The 19144-nt window shown below is 47.8% G+C and overlaps 1 pseudogene; it reads right to left on the bottom strand.

The window, feature by feature from the left end:
- Positions 1-5916: 5916 nt before the first annotated feature.
- On the bottom strand, positions 5917-13792 carry LOC121835854 (annotated as a pseudogene).
- Positions 13793-19144: the final 5352 nt, after the last annotated feature.

Here is a 19144-nt window from a genome sequence, read left to right as displayed (position 1 = left end):
TATGGAAACCCCAGATCTGGCTAAATAAGAAAATTCCAGATCTGGCCAGGCATTTAAAAAAAAAAACACAAGCCTGAATCAGCACTTTATATATTTTTATTGTCTACATTCTCCAAACTGCCCGACTCGCACTCGAGGAGTTATGGAAACGGTGATCCTTCAGCTCCTTTAGTGATAGCTAGTTTTGACCAATTCCATGGTTACACAGTTTCGAGTGTAATTCGTAGTCCCCCTGAATAAGCGTCCCATGGGGCTAAAGTTCCTGTATTATCACTTTTAAATTTTCTCGTCAATGGCAGCGTTTATGATAATGTGCATTTTGTCCAACCTTCAACCACGCTGAGCAGCCGAAATCTCTTACCATATTATAATTTTCGTCATTGTTGTTTTAGCAGGAATTACTTAAAAGTCGAGAAATCACAACAACCAAAACCGGGATTCAGCTCGGATTCAGCGGAGCTGTTTATGACATGTTTAGCGTTTCTAACTTAATATCGGCGTTTTTCAAGCTGTACGAGAATGATAATAATGTAAAAGATATGTCTGCCGCTCATCCAGGTTGAAGGTTGGCCGGAATGCACAGTACTGACATTGGCGGGACATTTTAAAAGTGGTATGGCAGGTATTTGGCTTCTGCACGGTACGTGTTCAGAGTGACTCCGAATTATACTTAAATCTGTGTAACCATAGAATTGCTCAAAATTTTCGATCACTAGGTAGCTGAAGAAAAACCGTCCCCATGATCCCTAGAGTACGGGCCGAGGCGCTTGGGTGATTTAGCAAATTCTCTATTCGGGTGTAATGTTAACACTTTGAAATAGTTAAGCTACAGTGAAATCCTCGTGAAAACTAGCACAAACAATCTCAAACTTGTCAAAGCTCAAGTTTGGGATTATTTGTGATAATATTTAGCTCGCGAACAGCGAGTCATTCAGAGTTTGATAACAAAAAATTTTGTTTTACTTTTTTAGCTTTTTAGTATACTGAAAACCGGCCGCCAGATAAGAATGTATATACGCCAGATAAGACTGTATATATGCCATATCAGGCTGTATATACGCCAGATAAGTCTGTATATACGCCAGATAAGGCTGTATATAGGCCGTATATAATCATATAATGTTTGATATGGACAGATATGGCCCAGATATAAGATTTCCGTACGGGTTTAATTGTCAAAGTTCGTCAAGAATTAACCGAGAAGCCGTTTTTGACATTTTTACAAAAAAAAAAAGCGAAACGCCTAAAGTTATTTCATGGTATTAGAGCCTTTTAAATGTGCTCACAGAGTGCTTGAAAAAAGTTAATACAATGTGGACTCAAAATCCACGGCGGGAGATTGAGTGAAACATCCAACCCACGACGGATGTAAAAACCACTGCTCTCCGCCGCGGCCTCTTAAAATTCGTAAGTCGAGAACAAAAAATCCGACGAACTTGCTGTTTGTAGCTACTGCGTTTTTAAAGACGACGCCATAACATATATTTTATTCAGCGAAATTAAAAATTCGATTCTTTTCGCTGGCACGATTTGAGTTGAAATGACATATATATACATATATATATATTGTCGTGATTGAGGGTTCCGACGTAGGCTCCCAGCCCGGCGACCCTACCTTGTGCCGGGTAGGAGACAGGCTGGAGGAGCCGGGAGGCGACGAGCTCAGCAAAAAAGAACACGCTTCAGTGTTCGTACCACACCAACTTCACGGGTGTCCTTTCTTTTTATATCCGCCTCGCCATCTCGCCGTCCACTGGCTTGTCCAATCGCAGGGACCTACGTGGTCCTCGGCAGCCAATGTGGAAGAAGTTCGTGTGCCAGCGGCCAGCCAATGCGGAAGAAGTTCGTGTGCCAACGGCCAGCCAATGCCGAAGAAGTTCGTGGCGGGTCTCTCGGCGTGGTGGCTCGCTCGCTGAAGAGTCATCCACACGCACACGCAGACACCCAGCTTGTACAAAGGTTGCCTCGAGAGCCGAGTTCTCCAAAGCTCCCGCACGAGTCGCCGGTCGGTGCGAGAGCGTGCTTTGGTCCATGTGAGCCAGGGACACGCGCCGCTCTCGTAAACGTGGTACGGGTGTGTCGTAGCCTTTCACAATAGCTCCTCCGGCAACCGGGAGAGCGTTTTGAGGTTGAGCAGTTAGCAACCGCTCTTCCGAGAGACGCGGTTTCGCTCTGTGGTTCTCGGCAGGAGTTCGGGCACTCGTTCATCCTGGGAAGAGGTAGACACACGGAACAACCACACCAGACCAAACCCCGGGCCGATGAACACCCAGCCCCCTCCCTCAGTCCGCCAGACCATCACAAAATAAACAAGCAGCTCATCAATGCTCCTCAAAGCCATTGCGCTACGAAGATAAACTAGAGAGCTTAGAAATACTGTAAGCTGAAAAGCTGGATACAACGGACACCCGTGAAAAAAACCAACAACGACAAAGCAAATTAATTGCCCCCACTATAGCCGGCTCACCGAGATAGTCATTTCTCTGAACACGCCTTGCGAGTCACAACAGAATGCTTCCCCGGAGAATTTCGAAAATTCGCCGCAATTCATCAAGGCTCGCCCTTTTCGCTAAAAGCTACGGCTGAGCCCATCTGCGTTTCCATTAAGCTGTCCTTTTCTGTACTTTACCTCAAAATTATACTGTTGAAGGATCAAGCTCCACCGAAGCAGGCGGCCATTTTTGGGCGACATGTTTTGTAGCCACTGCAATGGACAATGATCTGTCTCAATGACAAACTTCGTGCCTGAGAGATAACATGAAAGCTTTTGAACGGCCCAAACGAGACATGCACATTCCTTCTCTGAGGCGCTATAAGCTTCTTCGCGTGTGGAGAGCTTTCGACTAATGTAGAGTACGGGCCGCTCGTTCCCCTCATCATCGGTCTGACTCAGGATAGCTCCGACCCCGCGATCGCTGGCGTCACACTGCACTACAAATTCCCTCGTGTAATCTGGTGCCCTCAGCACCGGCCCCTTTGTTAGCGCCTCCTTCAACGAGTTGAACGCACGTTCCTTTGCTTCGTCCCATTGAACTATTTGCGGCTCGGATTTTCTGAGGGCGTCGGTGAGCGGGCTTGCTATGTACGAATAGTTCTCTATGTAGTGCTGATAATAACCAGAAAGCCCCAGAAATGCACGTATTTCTGTTTTCGTCTTGGGACGCCGGTGCTCTGCAACTGCAGCAGTCTTAACCTCAGAGGGCCGGCGACAACCTTGTCCGATCACATGGCCCAAATAGCTGACCTCAGCTCTCCCAAGCTGGCATTTTTCGGGCTTGACGCTAAGTCCCGCCTGGCGAAGCCGTTCTAGAACCGCGCGAAGGTTTTCCACGTGGGTTTCCCAGGAATCCGAAAAAATAGCCACGTCATCCAGATAGGGGAGGGCGAAGTCGCGAAAGTCTCCAAGGACACGATCCATAAGGCTAGAAAAACAAAACGGCGCGTTTTTCAGGCCGAAACTCAACATGACCGGCCGAAAGGTGCCAATGGGAGAGATAAACGCGGCGTACCGGCTAGCCCGTTCGGTGAGAGAGACCTGCCAGTAGCCCCGCACTAGGTCTAACGTCGATATAAACCTAGCCGCGCTAACTACCTCTACCCTCTCCTCAATGTTCGGGATCGGGTAGGTTTGATCCCGGGCGATAGCATTTAGCTTTCTGTAATCGATACAGGGCCTAGGGTCTTTTCCTGGTGCTTCAACAAGGATCAGGGGCGATGTGAAGTCACTGTCCCCGGGTTCAATAACCCCGAGCTCCAACATGCGCTTGATCTCTCTTTCCATTATCTCTTTGCCTTGGAGATACTCTGTACGGCCTAGAACGAACCGGTTGATTGACAGTTAGCTCGATGTCGTGGACCACCAAGGTCGTTTTTCCTGGCCTATCTGAAAAGGTCGTTCGAAACTCCCTGATCAACTGGGTTAGATCTGCAATCTGAGCGGGCTGGAGTTTCTCATGAATTATCATTTTTGCGCAGAGCTTTTCGACAGTGAAGCATCCGTCACCTTTGAGGAAGGGGATTTCATGCGGCATCTCTTCTGGCGAGTTCAGAGTTAAGTTTACAATAACCTCGCGTTCTTTGTAAGGCTTCATGAGGTTGCTGTGGTAAATTCGCGTGTTTCGCCGCCTCCCTTCTAGCTCAACTGCGTAGTTTGTGTCAGACAGCTTCTACAGAACCCTAGCTGGGCCTTCCCATTGAACGTCAAGCTTGTTCTTTCTACAGGGAACAAGAAGCATGACCTTGTCGCCCACCTCAAAAGTACGCAGCCGGGCTGTTCGGTCATAATAGGCTTTTGCCCTGTTCTGTGCGGTCTTCGCGTTCATTTCCACGATCCCCATTGCCATATTTAGCCGATTCAACAACTCCAGAACGTACTCGACGACCGTTGGGTTTTCCTTTTGATCCTCCCAGGATTCTCGAAGCATACGCAGCGGTGTTCTCAAAGCCCTCCCGTACACTAGCTCCGCGGGACTAAACCCCGTCGTCTCGTGAGGTGCGGTTCTAAGAGCGAACATAGCCGCTGGGAGGCAGGCTTCCCAATCCCACCGCTGCCACCAGTTGTCGTGATTGAGGGCTCCGACGTAGGCTCCCAGCCCGGCGACACTACCTTGTGCCGGGTAGGAGACAGGCTCGAGGAGCCGGGAGGCGACGAGCTCAGCAAAAAAGAACACTCTATATTTATATTAATTACAACAACGCTTCAGTGTTCGTACCACACCAACTTCACGGGTGTCCTTTCTTTTTATATCCGCCTCGCCATCTCACCGTCCACTGGCTTGTCCAATCGCAGGGACCTACGTGGTCCTCGGCAGCCAATGTGGAAGAAGTTCGTGTGCCAGCGGCCAGCCAATGCGGAAGTTCGTGTGCCAACGGCCAGCCAATGCCGAAGAAGTTCGTGGCGGGTCTCTCGGCGTGGTGGCTCGCTCGCTGAAGAGTCATCCACACGCACACGCAGACACCCAGCTTGTACAAAGGTTGCCTCGAGAGCCGAGTTCTCCAAAGCTCCCGCACGAGTCGCCGGTCGGTGCGAGAGCGTGCTTTGGTCCACCTGAGCCAGGGGCACGCGCCGCTCTCGTAAACGTAGTACGGGTGTGTCGTAGCCTTTCACAATAATATATATATATATATATATATATATATATATATATATATATATATATATGGGTATATAAACATTCACGGGCTGTGCGCTCTTCACCTGATGAAGAGCGGTCCACGCTCGAAACGTCGTAATACACTTCGAATTAGGAACTCCGACCGTGCGCATCTTTGAATTATATATATATTACTGGGAGGGTGTTTATGAGAGACGTATTTGATGGTGCGATATGAAAAGACCACAGGCGAACAATGATGGCTCTATGGCGGAACAGCCGAGTCGCACCCAGGCCCGTGTGCCAAAAACTTGCAGCGCGCGCTCCTACTTCCGCGAAGATGTGCGTCGTGGTCTTCCTCACTGTTCCCCCCAGTAGTGGTAGTGCCGGTCATCCCGGACTGTAGGTAGAGCACTGCACGGGCCGGAATTTCTAGGCCCGGCCCGACCCGGCCCGGTAGACACACGGCCCGGGCCCGTCCCGAGCCCGACAGAATATTTTATTTCTAGGCCCGGCCCGACCCGGCCCGGTAGAGACACGGCCCGGGCCCGGCCCGAGCCCGAAAACATTTTCAAATATGAGCCCGAGCCCGGCCCGAGCCGGAAAACTGGGACCGAGTTTTTTATATCATAAATATGTCGACTTAGAATGTGTATTGTCGAGAGAATAGGTGAAATATGCGCATCTTTTGCGACAGTCTTTGAACTCATCGCACACCGACAATCCTTGAGACAAAAGTTGGGAATTTTTTATTTATGAATTTATTGAAGAGATATTGCACTTTTCGTTGTTCTATTCAATTTGTTTAAGGGAAATTTTCTTCCTACATATTTTTGTGGAGAAACAATAACTTGTCCATGGGCTCTCTCTAGGCAGGTCCGTCTTGCTTGCATAATGTAGCCCACCGCGCTAAAGTTCCGTTCGCTGCTAGCACTTGTAGCAGGGATGCACAGGATGTGTTTGGATAGAATGGACAGTTTCGGGAATTCTTTATCGTGCGCTCTCCAGAAGTCACAAAGATCAGCTACTCCTGAGCACGAGTAGTCTTTCTTGCCATGCAGATACTCCTCCAATTCGTCGGAGGCTACCTTGTCCTCCTGCGCGTCACACCAGTCTTCAAACAAACCCTGGCACCTTCTTTTTGATGCGGAATCTCGAACGTCATCGTTTGTCTAATCTTCATCTTGGGTCATTGCTTCGGTGACACGTGCAAGTCGCTTTCTGACGTGCGCGTAAACTTCAAGGCGCTCGTCCTCGGGCAACCTGCGGAATTGGCGGAACTGAGGCCAGAGAAATGTGGCGGTCTTGTGGAGGAGGGAAATTTTCAGCTTCGTGTTCAGGAAATGACGAGCACGGGACTTGATCTTCTCGATTTCCACTGCCTCTACAGCAGACACTGCCGCACCAGGTTTAAAGGAGCTGTGCAACAATCTTTGTACTGTGCACAAATACCGCTTAAAACGGATCCCTAACGTTAATGACCAATGAAACACGCGTTCGTTTTTCACCCCATGCAATAGAAGTCTCAGAAAAAAATTAAAGAAAAACGAGCAGCGTTCACCCCCTCAACTCGCAGCCAGAACAAGCGGCCACGTGATCTGGAGCCGACTATACGCCGCCATTGTTGATCATAGCCACGCGCTGGGGTTGGCAAAGCGCAGGACACGCGCTGAGTTCCAGACATTGTTATGGCTCGGCTGTTGTCGTCGTTGCAGCGGTTGGACACGGATGACAACCCGAATGCTTTTCGAGCTAGCAATTGTCACGAGCCCAAGTCGAGTGCTTACGCAATGCTCGGGTCCAATCTATGAACCGCATTCAGATATCGTCACTTGGGTGTACTGCGATCCCCGAGTTACGTCATCAAATTTTGCAAAGGAGAGATTGAATGAAAATGATCGCCTTTGTCCTCGAAATTACACCGCAACAAAGGAGTTTCTTGGCCAATGGCGTTGCGTGTGAGTATCCTTGAGTCCCAGGTGTGCCAGTAAGCTCGTGTAGAGAGAAAAACATTCCAATTGAATATTGTTGCACAGCTCCTTTTTTAAGATGTTTCTTCAACGCAGAAGCGTAAAGGACAACCAGAGGAAGTGTTGGACGTCTTTCCTCTTCGAGCGCGTCGGTAGCATCTTTGAAGGGTTGCAGGAACACGATTAACTCGTTGAGTGTTGTCTTGTTCACGCTTTCCATCAATAGATTGTTCCTTGACTCCAGTAGAGCTTCTATCTCCTCGAACGGAGAGCAGACGGACTTTAGCCATGGATACTTTTGAATTTAAACTTACGGCACACGACCCGGGCCGACGCGATTTAAAATTTACGGCACACGACTGACCAGGCACGGCCCGGGACGGTCCGGGCCGACGCGGCCCGGAAATGTTTTTTTTTCAAGCCCGAGCCCGGCCCGGGCCCTAAAAAATACGTGCTACCCGGCCCGAGCCCGGCCCGCGGGCCGGGCCGGGCCCGGGCTTTCGGGCCGGCCCGAGCCCGTGCAGTGCTCTAACTGTAGGGGCGTGAGGATTGGTACAAGGTAGGCTTGAAGCGGGACGTGTACGATGTCGTGAGGTCTGGAACGTTGGTCGCGGGGCGGAGGTATTGGAACTACCTCGTGGTTTATGTCGGAATGATGAAGTATGATGCGATATGATCCGGGGAATTTAGGTAGGAGTTTTTCACATTTTAGTCTGACGAATTGGTGTCTTCAGTAAAACAAGCCGCCAATATCATGAGACACTGGTATGTGTGCGTCCGCGTAACGAAGTTGCTGTAGCTGTTGCAATTGCAGAGTTTAGAGCCGGGTGAGTCAACGGGCGTCTTTGGCTCGAGAAATGACTTCAGAGGTGTGTCAATATACGACAAAATAGTGTCGAGAATAGCATGAGAGTCGTAAGCATAGAGTAGAAAATAAGGGAAATATCCCGTAACTGTTTGACGTGCCGTATTTTAGGCGTAGATGACGTAAGGTAAGATTTTATCTCAGTTGGTGTGGTTATCCGCTATATACATGGGCATCATGTTAGCTAGTGTGTTATTCAGCCGCTCGGTGAGGCGGTTAAATGATGAGCGCTTGTCACATGATAAATCGTTCTGACAAGCCTCAGGACCTTGTTCAGAAGTTTCGCACTGAAGGACGTGCCACGGTCGCTGGTAATGGACTGCGGGGCTCCATGGCGTAGTAGCAAGGATGTAAGGAAGAAGTTCGCGACTTCTCTTGCATTAGCCCCAAGAACAGATTTGGTTTCTGCATAGTGGGTCATGTAGTCAATAGCTACGGTGACCCACCGGTTGTTATCGGTGGAGATACTTTGGAAAGAGAGGTGTGGCGATCACCAAATATAGTACTACTCCTTATGCCTTATCTCTCACTATCACCGCGATATATTACCTCAAGGTGCCAGCAGCGCCTAAAGCGGCAAGTACCAACAATAATTTAGACACTAAGTTCTAACTAAAACACAAAAAGTAAAGACGAAAAAAAGATAAGGGACACAAGTGTTGCGATATACGGCTGAATAATACCTCTACAGACTGTGGTGGGAAGCTCAACTAGACCATTTTAGAACTCAGCTCTAAGATGCTGGTTCCCGTGTTTTGCGGCGTCGGCGTCGCCGTCGCGATTGGCGTAATTGCACGCGTTTCATTATGGGACGCCACACAACTATAAACCCATTCAATTCCCCGCTAAATTTAACGAAGAAACTCAATTGGTGTGTAAGTCCGTGACGTCCCATAACGGAGCACTTCGCATTTAGTTTCCTCGCTAAATTTAGTGGTAAAACTGACGTCACATGACCTCAACACAAATTCAATTTCCCCGGTAAATCTGGTGAAGAACTGAATTGGTGTTGAGCTCACATGACATAAATTTTTCCGCTAAATCTAGTGGAGAAGTTGAATATGTTGGTAGGTCACGTGACACGAAGCCATGTGACGTCATTTTCGACGCTAAATTTAGCGGGGAAACTGAATTGATGTTAATGGGTCAAGTGGTGTCACTTTTCCAAATAAACTTAGCGGGGAAGATATGAAGGAGGAGGAGGAGGGGAGAGACCTCCGTAGTCTCCCCTCCTCCTCCTTATATAAACAATAATATAATAAATAATTAGATGATACATATCTATCTATATATATATATATATATGGGCATGTTGGCTTGGTTGCCGAAGGCGTAAAAGACAGATTTGCAGGGTAAGGGTGGAAAACAAACCAGGAGGTTTTCACTCGACGTTTCGACATGAGGCAGGTCTTCGTCAGGAATCCTGACGAAGACCTGCCTGAGGTCGAAACGTCGAATAAAATCCACCTGGATTGTGTTCCAACGTTACCCAGCATCTCTCACTCTCTCTTCATATATAACTTATATTATATACGCAGGAGTACGAGGTCTATTTTGGTTCGCACAAATATGTCTTCCTTAAATTCTTTAGCACGCGGTATATCTTAAAGTCTAAATACCTCAAAAACTACGCTTTTGTTTCGCATTACAGAAATGTGTAAGCGTCTTTTAATTTTTTTTGCGCAGTGTATTACTTTTCTGCTAGTCTTTGAGTGAAATGTGGCACTGCTTCGTGCATACGGAATATGCTGGGCTGTGTATAGGCTTAAATCAAGGGAACGCTTGCTCACCACATCATCAAAAGCCGACCATAACTGTGCGTCTGGCGCGATGCACATGACACTTTAGTGTGTAGGTGAAACGAGATGAGACACGCCCGCTCGGGTTGCCACATTTTTTTTTTTTCATTTAAAATTTGAGGAACTGAGAAGAAGAGAGATTCTTTATTTGGGATCTAAACGTTCAAGATTATATCCGCCCACGATTTCGTAAAAGCTGGAAAATTAGTTCATGGCGATTGTTCTAAATTAAAACACGCGCAAAATATTTTGTTACTCTTTCTTTCGTTACACCATGCAGGATGCTCTTCTGTCGACCAACTGCGACCCGAAATGGTTGTTCATCAAAATTATTTCTACCGGCTGCCGAGGACCGAGGCACTGACTTAAAACGTCTTCCATTAATGCCGCAATCACTTCCGGCTTCTCTGCTTGCAAACTTACTCGTGGGCAAATGAACCTTTCAACAAGGAGGGCTCAATCAAGTTTTGAAATAAAGAATGTATCTTTTTCTGGGTCTCATGTCTCAAAGTTTGTTTACCGCCAGTGCTCATGCGATATTTTGTTTTTTCTAACAAGGTAATCAGAACATTTCATTAATAAGGTAAAAGTGGTTCTCTGAAATTGTTCAACTATCACCAGCTCGCTTGCGCAATAACCTTACGTTCAATAAGCTTTTTTTTTTTCTTTTTCTTTTACATGGTTATGGCAAGCGACTCCGGCTTTCTGTGCTTACTGCGCTTAAACAGTGGCTCCCTCAGTTCCCGCCTTTTGGCGTAATAGAAGTATCATGTTTTCGCCAGCCGTGAGCATGGCCGTGTCACAGGCAGCCGTGTGGATGCGAATGAAGCATGTTTGTCTGCTGACCTCTCTCGGTCTTGACAGCCCACAGCAACTTCGGCAGGCAAGAGTTGGGAAACCGCGATGACAGCGACACCCGTGTCTGCTCGCACATTTTGCCGGAACGTATGGCATTAACCGTTCCGACCGCAACGTCTAACTGTACGTTTACACTTGCGGATCCGCCAGCGAATCCGCCCAGCTTTTGCCGCTGGGGCGAAACGCTGGGCGGAAAACGCGGTGGCGAGCCGTTTAGGTCCGGGATCTATTTCTGCCGCCGAGCGAGGCGTTTCGCTGACCGGATGTGACATTCTTGCGCGGCGCGACGCGCAAGAATGGCAGCAACGCCCGGGAGAGAGACAGCCAAGGCGGGAACTCTCGCGCCTTCTCGTCATATTTGACGAGACGTTACGGGAACCGCTGCCGCAGCCGGCGCTGCCGCCACTGCTCGAAGGAAATAGATGTAAACACAACCAGCTCGTCGCCGCCGCCGCCGGGAGCGGATCCGCTCCCGCGGCAGCGGATTTCTTTTCAGTTGTAAACGTAGCATAACAGCATGACAGGCCGGCACGTGTGGCGTCGTTAGTTAACGTTTTCGAAGCGCTTTTGATGTATGGGCGGGATAGAAACGGAGCCCGTATGGACTACCCAAGAAGACAATGTTATTTCTACGACGGGAGCCCCCGTGGGCTGTCCAGGTAGGCCCTTTGTGATTCCCCCGAGGGCAGCCCATGTCGAATTCTTAATTGGGCCCCACCTGAGGGGGTTAATTCCAAAGCCGACTTACAAAACCGAAGCGGAACCAACTTTCGGCCCCTCTTTCAGAGCCTCTTTTGTGTCACTGGGGGAAGCACTTTGATGTACAGCAAAGCACGCATCGTTTTTTTTTTTCTTCACGCCTAACTTACATATATACAGTGATTCTCTTTCAAGCCAAAAATTCTTTAAGAAACTAGATCCCATTATGATTGGAGGATGTTATGAACAACAAAAGTTGCTCAAAACGTTGAGCCACTTGGTGTCCACGCGTTAGATACAAAGCCAAAAAGAAAACGCCTTCCGCATTGTGTTGCATACAAGTGTATAACGATGTCGCACGAATCAGCCCACAGTGGCGTATAAGATATTTTTATTGAGGCTAAACTGTTGGTGCACCAAAATACCGCGGAGCTCGTACAACATATTCCTTAGATCATTTTGATATAAATTGCCAGCTGTGTATTAGTGTTTGAGTACGAATAAGATATGAAAATGTGCTGTTTGTTTGCCGGTTCCCAAAGGCGGTTTAAATGCATTGATATTATAGGGCCGCTTCGCACTTCGAACTTCCATCTAAGTTATGACTAGGGTTTCGTGTTTTCGGGGTTTATGCTTTTTAATTTGTTGGTGAATTTTTCTTTTAGATCTCTTTTTTTCCTTGGTGTTGATGTCCGGTATTGAAGAAGAAACCCGCGTCTCTCGGGGGGTTACGTAGAATAAAATAGCACAATGGTACGGGATTCCTCAACTTCCTAATAACATGCTAGTTTCGTGAACATTAGCCTTTTCGAAATTTCGAAAAGTTGCGTAGAATATGTGCGGACGCCATTAGTTGGTCGTGCGCTGTGAGCACGCATTGCACACGAGCCGTTTGGCAACATTCGGAATGCACTCGGCTAGAAGGACATTCCACACGAGTGCTGCGTCAATGCTCGGCGCCAACTCGAAACCAATCAGGCGGACGTCATGCGAAACGCGACGAGGCCAACTAATGGCGGCTGCGACCACTTATGCATCATTTCACCATTTCGGAAAGGGTCTATCGGTGCCTGGTTTTCAAAGAAAGAAGCAACCTTTCGAAATATTATCGCGTTGCACTGTGTTCTGTGTCAGCACAAAATGAAGGTATAGGCAGAAATTTTACGCCGCGAAGCTTGGCTATTTTCTCATTGAACGAGAGCTCTGATTCCGGTTTTCCCCAGAGTTTGATAAAACCGGCTGGGAAGTTTTCTTTCGGGAGTTTATCGGCATACATAAAAAAGCATCTCACCTTTATCCAATGACATACGCCCTCCAAAATGACTTTTCGTTTTTTAATGGTAGGAAGGGGCTGTAAAAAAGTCGTATAGAGACGTCCAACCCGGTCGATGTCCGAAATTCAACTTGGCTTTTATTCATATCATCTCTCGGTTTGACCTTCTCTTTCACAAGAAAACCCCGATTATATTTTTTTGTAGTCAGTAACACGTAAATTAGCTATATTAATACGTTGTACCACACGGCTATCAAGCCCCTCGTAAAATTTGGGGCCGTCTGTTCGACTGTAGGGCTCAGTACGTCGAAATGAAATTTTGGGGTGTATTATATGGGACAATGGGTGTAACGATACACCCTTTTACAACCTTTTTTTCTTGAGAGTGCAGGAATCAAGGCTAAGAGGCTTGTATCATAGACATAGACTATGGTGGGGCATCGGGGCTTGTGTCCCCCTTGGTGAGATCCGGGGGAAGGGGGGTGGGGAGATCCCCCCCCCCCCCCCCTTCCCCGGGCCATGATCTTTACCCAGACGCTGTTTACGTGCCATATAACGAGCTTCTAGTAGTGGCACGTAAACAAAATAGCGCCCCATTGCCTTTATTGACAAAATACATGGGAAATGGAATCCCAACGTGCTTTCGTTAGCTTCCATCTCCAGTTCTGGCAAGAAAGTAACGGGGCATCAATCACTTTTACGTCCGCTTGGTCTGCTTCCACAGCAGCCTGCCATTTTGCGTTGTCCCATTAAAAAAACAGAAAAAACAAACATAAATAAGACAACCGGAAGTTCATATAGAGGGCGCCTAGTCTACCCGGAGCTGTCCCAAAAGTCCGTTTAGTAGCGACTCCGACGGTGTTATCCAGACCGCAGTCGTGGAGTCACGACCTAACGGGCCCAGTAAAGCGATAGATGATGCAGTCGTCCGGGAAGAGCCGCATGCGTGAAAAAAAATTAGTTGGCAAGCCGTTAAAAAAAATTAGAAAAAGTAATGGACACTGTTTTGTGCGCTGTCTTGTTAATGAGCGTTTGACCTGATATTCAGCAGCCGCAGGCTTTATTTTCATGTATTAAAGAGAAAAGACTCGTGACCGAGTGGATTACTGCTTCAGAAGCACATGGGCCTGGGTTCTACCCCCGAACTCCGCTGCTGGCAAAAGCATTTTGTTTTTCAGATTTGTGCTCGCCGGCGCATGCGCGTGGTAGCGGCGATGAACACAGACGTGCGCCATGGTACCGGCGATGAATACACGGTTACGCTTGCACGGTGATTGACATTGACACCCAGCGACGGACACATGGCGTTATACATACGCTGTAAAATGTGCCCCCTAAAATAAACTACTAATAATTGCCGGTATAAAAAACAATTGCGCAGAAAAGCCCCCCCCCCCCCCCCCCGCCCGGAGAACTTCTCAGCCTTAACCACTGCCCCCCCCCCCCCCCCCCCCGGAAAATGGAAAGTCTACGCCGCTGGCTTGTATTCTGTAAAAAAACAAAAAAAAACGGCCACTCTGTCTAAGGTACTGCGAGTAATGTGCGCATGGCGTTTGGCGGAAGTCCAGATCGTGGGGTATGAGCGCTGAAGTCCCAAAGTTGCGAGCTGTACAACAGATGTTACTAATGACACGACACGTGCTTGATGGGACAACCAGGAAAAGGTGGTAAGCTGGTGGTGAGTGTGTGGCCAGGCTTGTACGTAATCCGTCACTAGTAACGAAATTATTTCTAATCCCTTAAATGTATCATTAATTTCGTAACTCCGCCTGGACACGCGACTGGGTTCGAGACTAAGTGGCTAGAAAAAACGCGCCCGCAAGGCCTCTCCCACCCGTTCGACACCCAAAACGTCAGCAACATCCCGTTCACCCATTGAGGCGCTGTGACCTAGATACGGCTCCCCCAAACTCGCCTTTGTCCCCATCGCGGGTTATCTTCTGCCCCGAAGTCGACAAATAGAAACGATCTTCCCTCTCTGCTCGGCCAGAAGGAAGAGAGAGAGGGTACAAAAACTATTCACTCTCGAACCGATGTTTCTACTAAAGATCAATTTCCTTAATTTTTGAGTAAAGCAATGATTGTAATCCATTACATTTTTGTTTTCATTCACGGAGGAAAAATGCGAAAACTTTAAATAACGACAAGAAAATTTCTTTTTTTGTTGTTGTAATTGTAAGTTTTACCAAAATTACACAGTCACCTGGATTAACAAAACGCAAGGCCTGGCATTCTTTACGCCGCCTAAGGATTTTTTCACGTCATTTAAAATGGCGACTCAAACTTTTTTTTTTCTTTTTTTGTGGTTTTGTTGTTTGCAAATCGTAACTCGTCAGCTTGCTCGCCCACAACGAAGTGGGAAGCGCACTGATACAAAGAACCAAACTCTCCTTACAAGTAATATTACGCAAACTCACAAGTTCACAGTGTTTTCTTCTTACAAAAGACAAATAAAAGAAGAAAAAAAAAACCCGTCAAAGTGCACGCGAGCTGGTTTAGCGGGTCTTTGCGCGCCTTTTAGTTTTGTCTCTTCACTCTTTCTTTGCTTCGTTCTGGCCAAGGGAGAGAGAGAGAAATAGGAGATGACTTCTTTGTATCAAGTTCAGGGACCAAGATAATCTACACTGGGGAAACTGGCCAAGTTTGGTGCCTGGGTTGCCAGGTTGGGCTAGTTTTATTTGCAGTTGGCGGGAAACAATGGCAGTTAGCTATTTGGCTAGCATTGGGCTTTTTCTGACCCGTGCCGGGCACACCAAAATGCCTCAAAGCACTTGGGTTTATAGAAGAGATCAGTGGTGTATAGGCTCAGATATGGCATTTTTAGAGTAAGTTACGTAACCATTTGGCGCTTCAGTCTGTTAACCTTGATAGGGAGGCTCTAGTGAGGCTGGGCGCCACTGGATCGCGGATCGGGAGCCCGTCGGTGTCGCCACCGGCGGCCGTTGCTTGACACCATACAATACACGCAAGTCTATGGGAGAAACGCACAAAAGTAAGCATACTGGAGCATGTAGGCTGTGTTCGGAGGCGAGTATTTTATGATGCGCTGCGATCTTTATGTCGGGTGTTTGGAGATCGCATCGGTATGTCAAACCTCCGGTCGCCGCATAAAAAAATCAAACGTACCGCAGCACCTACGGCTGAGCTGGCAAGCTTGCTCTCGTAGTGGAGTAAACAAAGCAACTTGGCGGTCAATGAGACCGTCCTCGGGGAAGCCCAGAAGTTGATTAATGACAAAGAAGTTCCATCTCGACAACTGCTTTCCGGGAGTGAGCGAATTCCGCGTAGCAATGATTTCGAGCTTGTCGTCTGCTAAACCCAACTCAACGAAACCGCCACTGACTCCGCGGTAACTCTAGGTAACTCTCGCCTCATTCAGCTGTACTACAGCGGAGTCACTCTCGACCACAAAATATTTATTTATAAGAACTGCGAGGGCTGTCAGGTTTATTGTTTGTACGCGAGCTCTTTGACGGGTTTATCGAAAAGCATCCAAAAATTTCAATGCCGACAACAGCTTAGAAACAGGGGAAAACGTCACTTTTTCTCCTTCTTCCCATAGAGTCCCATGCATTGGCTGGTGTCAATCAATGGCCGCCGGTGGCGGCACTCGGCCACAGCTGCCGAGGCCGCGGTCCGCGATCCAGCCTACTACAATAGAGATCAGTGGTGGGCGCAAATCAAAACCTGGAGAGCGTTTGCAATTTAATGGCGGCGCCTGAGGGAGAGGATTCGAGAAAGGATGTGCGCCAATGTTGCTTGCACGAGAGCAGGCGCCCGCTCTGTTGCACCTCTGTTGCTCCATGCACCTCTCCTCCTCTCGCCTCCCATTGCAGGCAGCGAACGCCTTGGCGCAGCCTCTCTCGCTTCCTTCTCGCTCCGAGAATTGCAAACGTCGAGAGGAGAAAGCAGGGTTGCCAGACAAGCAGCAACGTCCAAGATGGCGGAATTTACCATTTTTCGCGTTAAAAAAATACTTAACCTATCGCTACAAAACTGGTGGCTATGGAAAAGTAATCATTTATACCTTGTGTAAATTATTCAAGCACGTTAAGGGGCCTCTATGACCTGAGTTAGGAAAGGAAACGACCCTTTGCCCCTTAGACTCCCAGCAAAATTTAGCAATTAAATGGCGTCCATGTCCCGTGATCCCCGATCTAGCAGTTGCACCCACCCTCACTTGAGCCTCCCTAAACCATGATAAGTATGCGACAGCAAGCAAATTCGTCTGCTCTTTGCGCACCTTTTGCCATTGTTTACCCTCGAATTTTGTCGGAATGCAGAAGTGTGCTGTCTTTCTCCATCTCAACCAGTGACGGCGCAATTCCTTGCGTCCCAAACATCATCTCTTCTTCGCATTCTTCAGGTTGCCTATTGATTGGCTTGCACCTATACTTCGTGTTTAACTCTGCACAGTTTTCCCATGACGTCATTCTTGTCACCATACCCCGATACGCCCGAAGCGTCCCATTAATACAGTGGAAGGTGTTGACATGCGCTCGTACGAGCGTTTCAGGAAGTTCGCCGAACGTGCAAGCGACGCCACTTCTGGGGCATTTTGGCACCGTTGCAGAACACACAACACGATGTTCATTATTTATGTTCTAAAATCATAAAGACTAAGGACAAAAAAAAAAATGGGACGACACGTGTCCCGTATTGTCCGTAGTGATGCACCCGTGTTCTAGCCGTTGATTCTGCGAACTAAAGATGCTAGTGGTGTGAATATTTCTATTTGATGTATAAAAATGTATTATGTTGTCTTTTGTGTTTAAAAGAAATGTTTCAAACCACACTGTTAGCAAAAATAACACGCCCAGACGTGTAAACCGTTGTCCCATAGCGGACACGTCGAAACGTGTTCGTTTTACACGAGGCCATCTGTGTTTTTCGTCTACACATGAGGTGCTCTGTAAACTTAACACGCTACACCGTGTCTGCCTTCCGCAAAACCGTTTCGAGCGTGTTCCTAATGAAACATGGCGGTCAGCGGCCGAGAACAGGCGAGAGACGAGCCCAGCGAGCCGCGCGCCTTTCAGCCGAATTGAAAGCACACAGGGCGCGTTAGTTCTCGTTCGATGTCTTTTATACACAGTAAAGTCTCCAAGCGGCGGACGTAGCTACTTGCAAAGGTACGTACGTGCGTTGTCGGCGGTCGGCGGCGTCGGTAGCTTCAACAAACCGCTAGACAAAAAAAAAACAAAAAAAAAAAACGAGTGCCGAATTCACATGGATAAATAACTCAAGCAAACTGTTTAGAATCGGGCGGTAACTTGCGCCACCTATCGAGATTTCTAGCAGTCTGTTTTTAAAAAAAAGGACGAGTCTGTTAACACTGCGAACGACCGCGACTACACAGCAACCCTACATACAACGCAGGCAAACCAGTACCACATCCTACACAGCACCGACATGTACACAAACACAACAACGACACTACGCCCGACACTTCCTACTCGATATCCATTTTTTCCCGCGGCGCATATAAGCTTGACATGTGCGGGTGAGCTCTTTGGTCGCTGACCATTACAGATTTATAGAAGAATACACAAAACACGGCGCAATGGACAGCCGTGTGTTAGAACTGTTTGCATTTAAAAAGTATGGAGGCAAAATCTATAATGTTAATCCGTTGCAATAAATAACGATATGTTAACAATAAATCTTAAACCGGTCATGAAAAAGTTCAAATTTTTGTTATTTTCTTGCTTGACCAGTGTTATGAGCAGTCCGACTAGCTTGAATCAGATAGGAAAACAAATTATTGGGATTTTGTCATTACGTATACAATAATAAATGAAAATGATCCTTGCGCAAAGCATTTTTTATATATTTTTGTGAAGGACATCCGGACATCCGCCCAACACTTCACTTCCGCTAGTTGCAGCAGTTGCAGTACGGGAGCAGACGCCTTCACTTTTGGGGCGTTTTGATGCAGTCAATGCAGTTTGTTGTCGTATGTCGTGTCGGTGTCTAGAAGAGCGGTAGGGCTTGGGAGTTTCTGACCGGTGTTATTCGTGAACACTGGTGTGGGGCGCTGATGCGTCTTTTTTTATATACTGCCACCACCCCGAACTTTGAAGATACACGGGCCCGTAGCAGTGCATTATGCTGAATCGCGAGCTGCTTCTCTGTTGACGTCGCTTTCCTGGTACCACTCGTGGATACTGCAAGCGTTTAAACAGTGTGCACCGTCTCGCCTACATCCCCGGTGACGTACTCGACCTGTTGAAACTTATTGCTTCCGTCATTTTAGAGTACGCAAGGCAGTTATCTCGTTGGTCTGGTTTCGGTTATAAAAGCAAGGCAAAACGCTCGTAGTTCCCGCCCTCAGTACACGTTGGACATCTTCCACACTTTGACACCGGATAACTGAATGAACGAGGATTTACATTCACTTCCGAGGTTACTCTCGCCGCTTCCTCACCGTTGAGCCGCAGGATGAGCTGGCGACAAGCCGCGGATAAAAGGCTTGAGCATCAACAGCCCAAGCGCACTCGGTGCCGATGCGGGCGACGCGGGTTTCTGTCAACCGGGAGGCCAGCACAATCCGTGACCGTTCCAGCTCTTCGTCATGACACGGTGTT

This window comes from Ixodes scapularis, unplaced genomic scaffold (assembly GCF_016920785.2).
Source record: "Ixodes scapularis isolate PalLabHiFi unplaced genomic scaffold, ASM1692078v2 PGA_scaffold1__304_contigs__length_218370807, whole genome shotgun sequence".
NCBI classification, from domain to species: Eukaryota; Metazoa; Arthropoda; class Arachnida; order Ixodida; family Ixodidae; genus Ixodes; species Ixodes scapularis.
The sequence above is the reverse complement of the archived record's forward strand: the minus strand, read 5'-3'. Positions and strand labels throughout refer to the sequence as shown.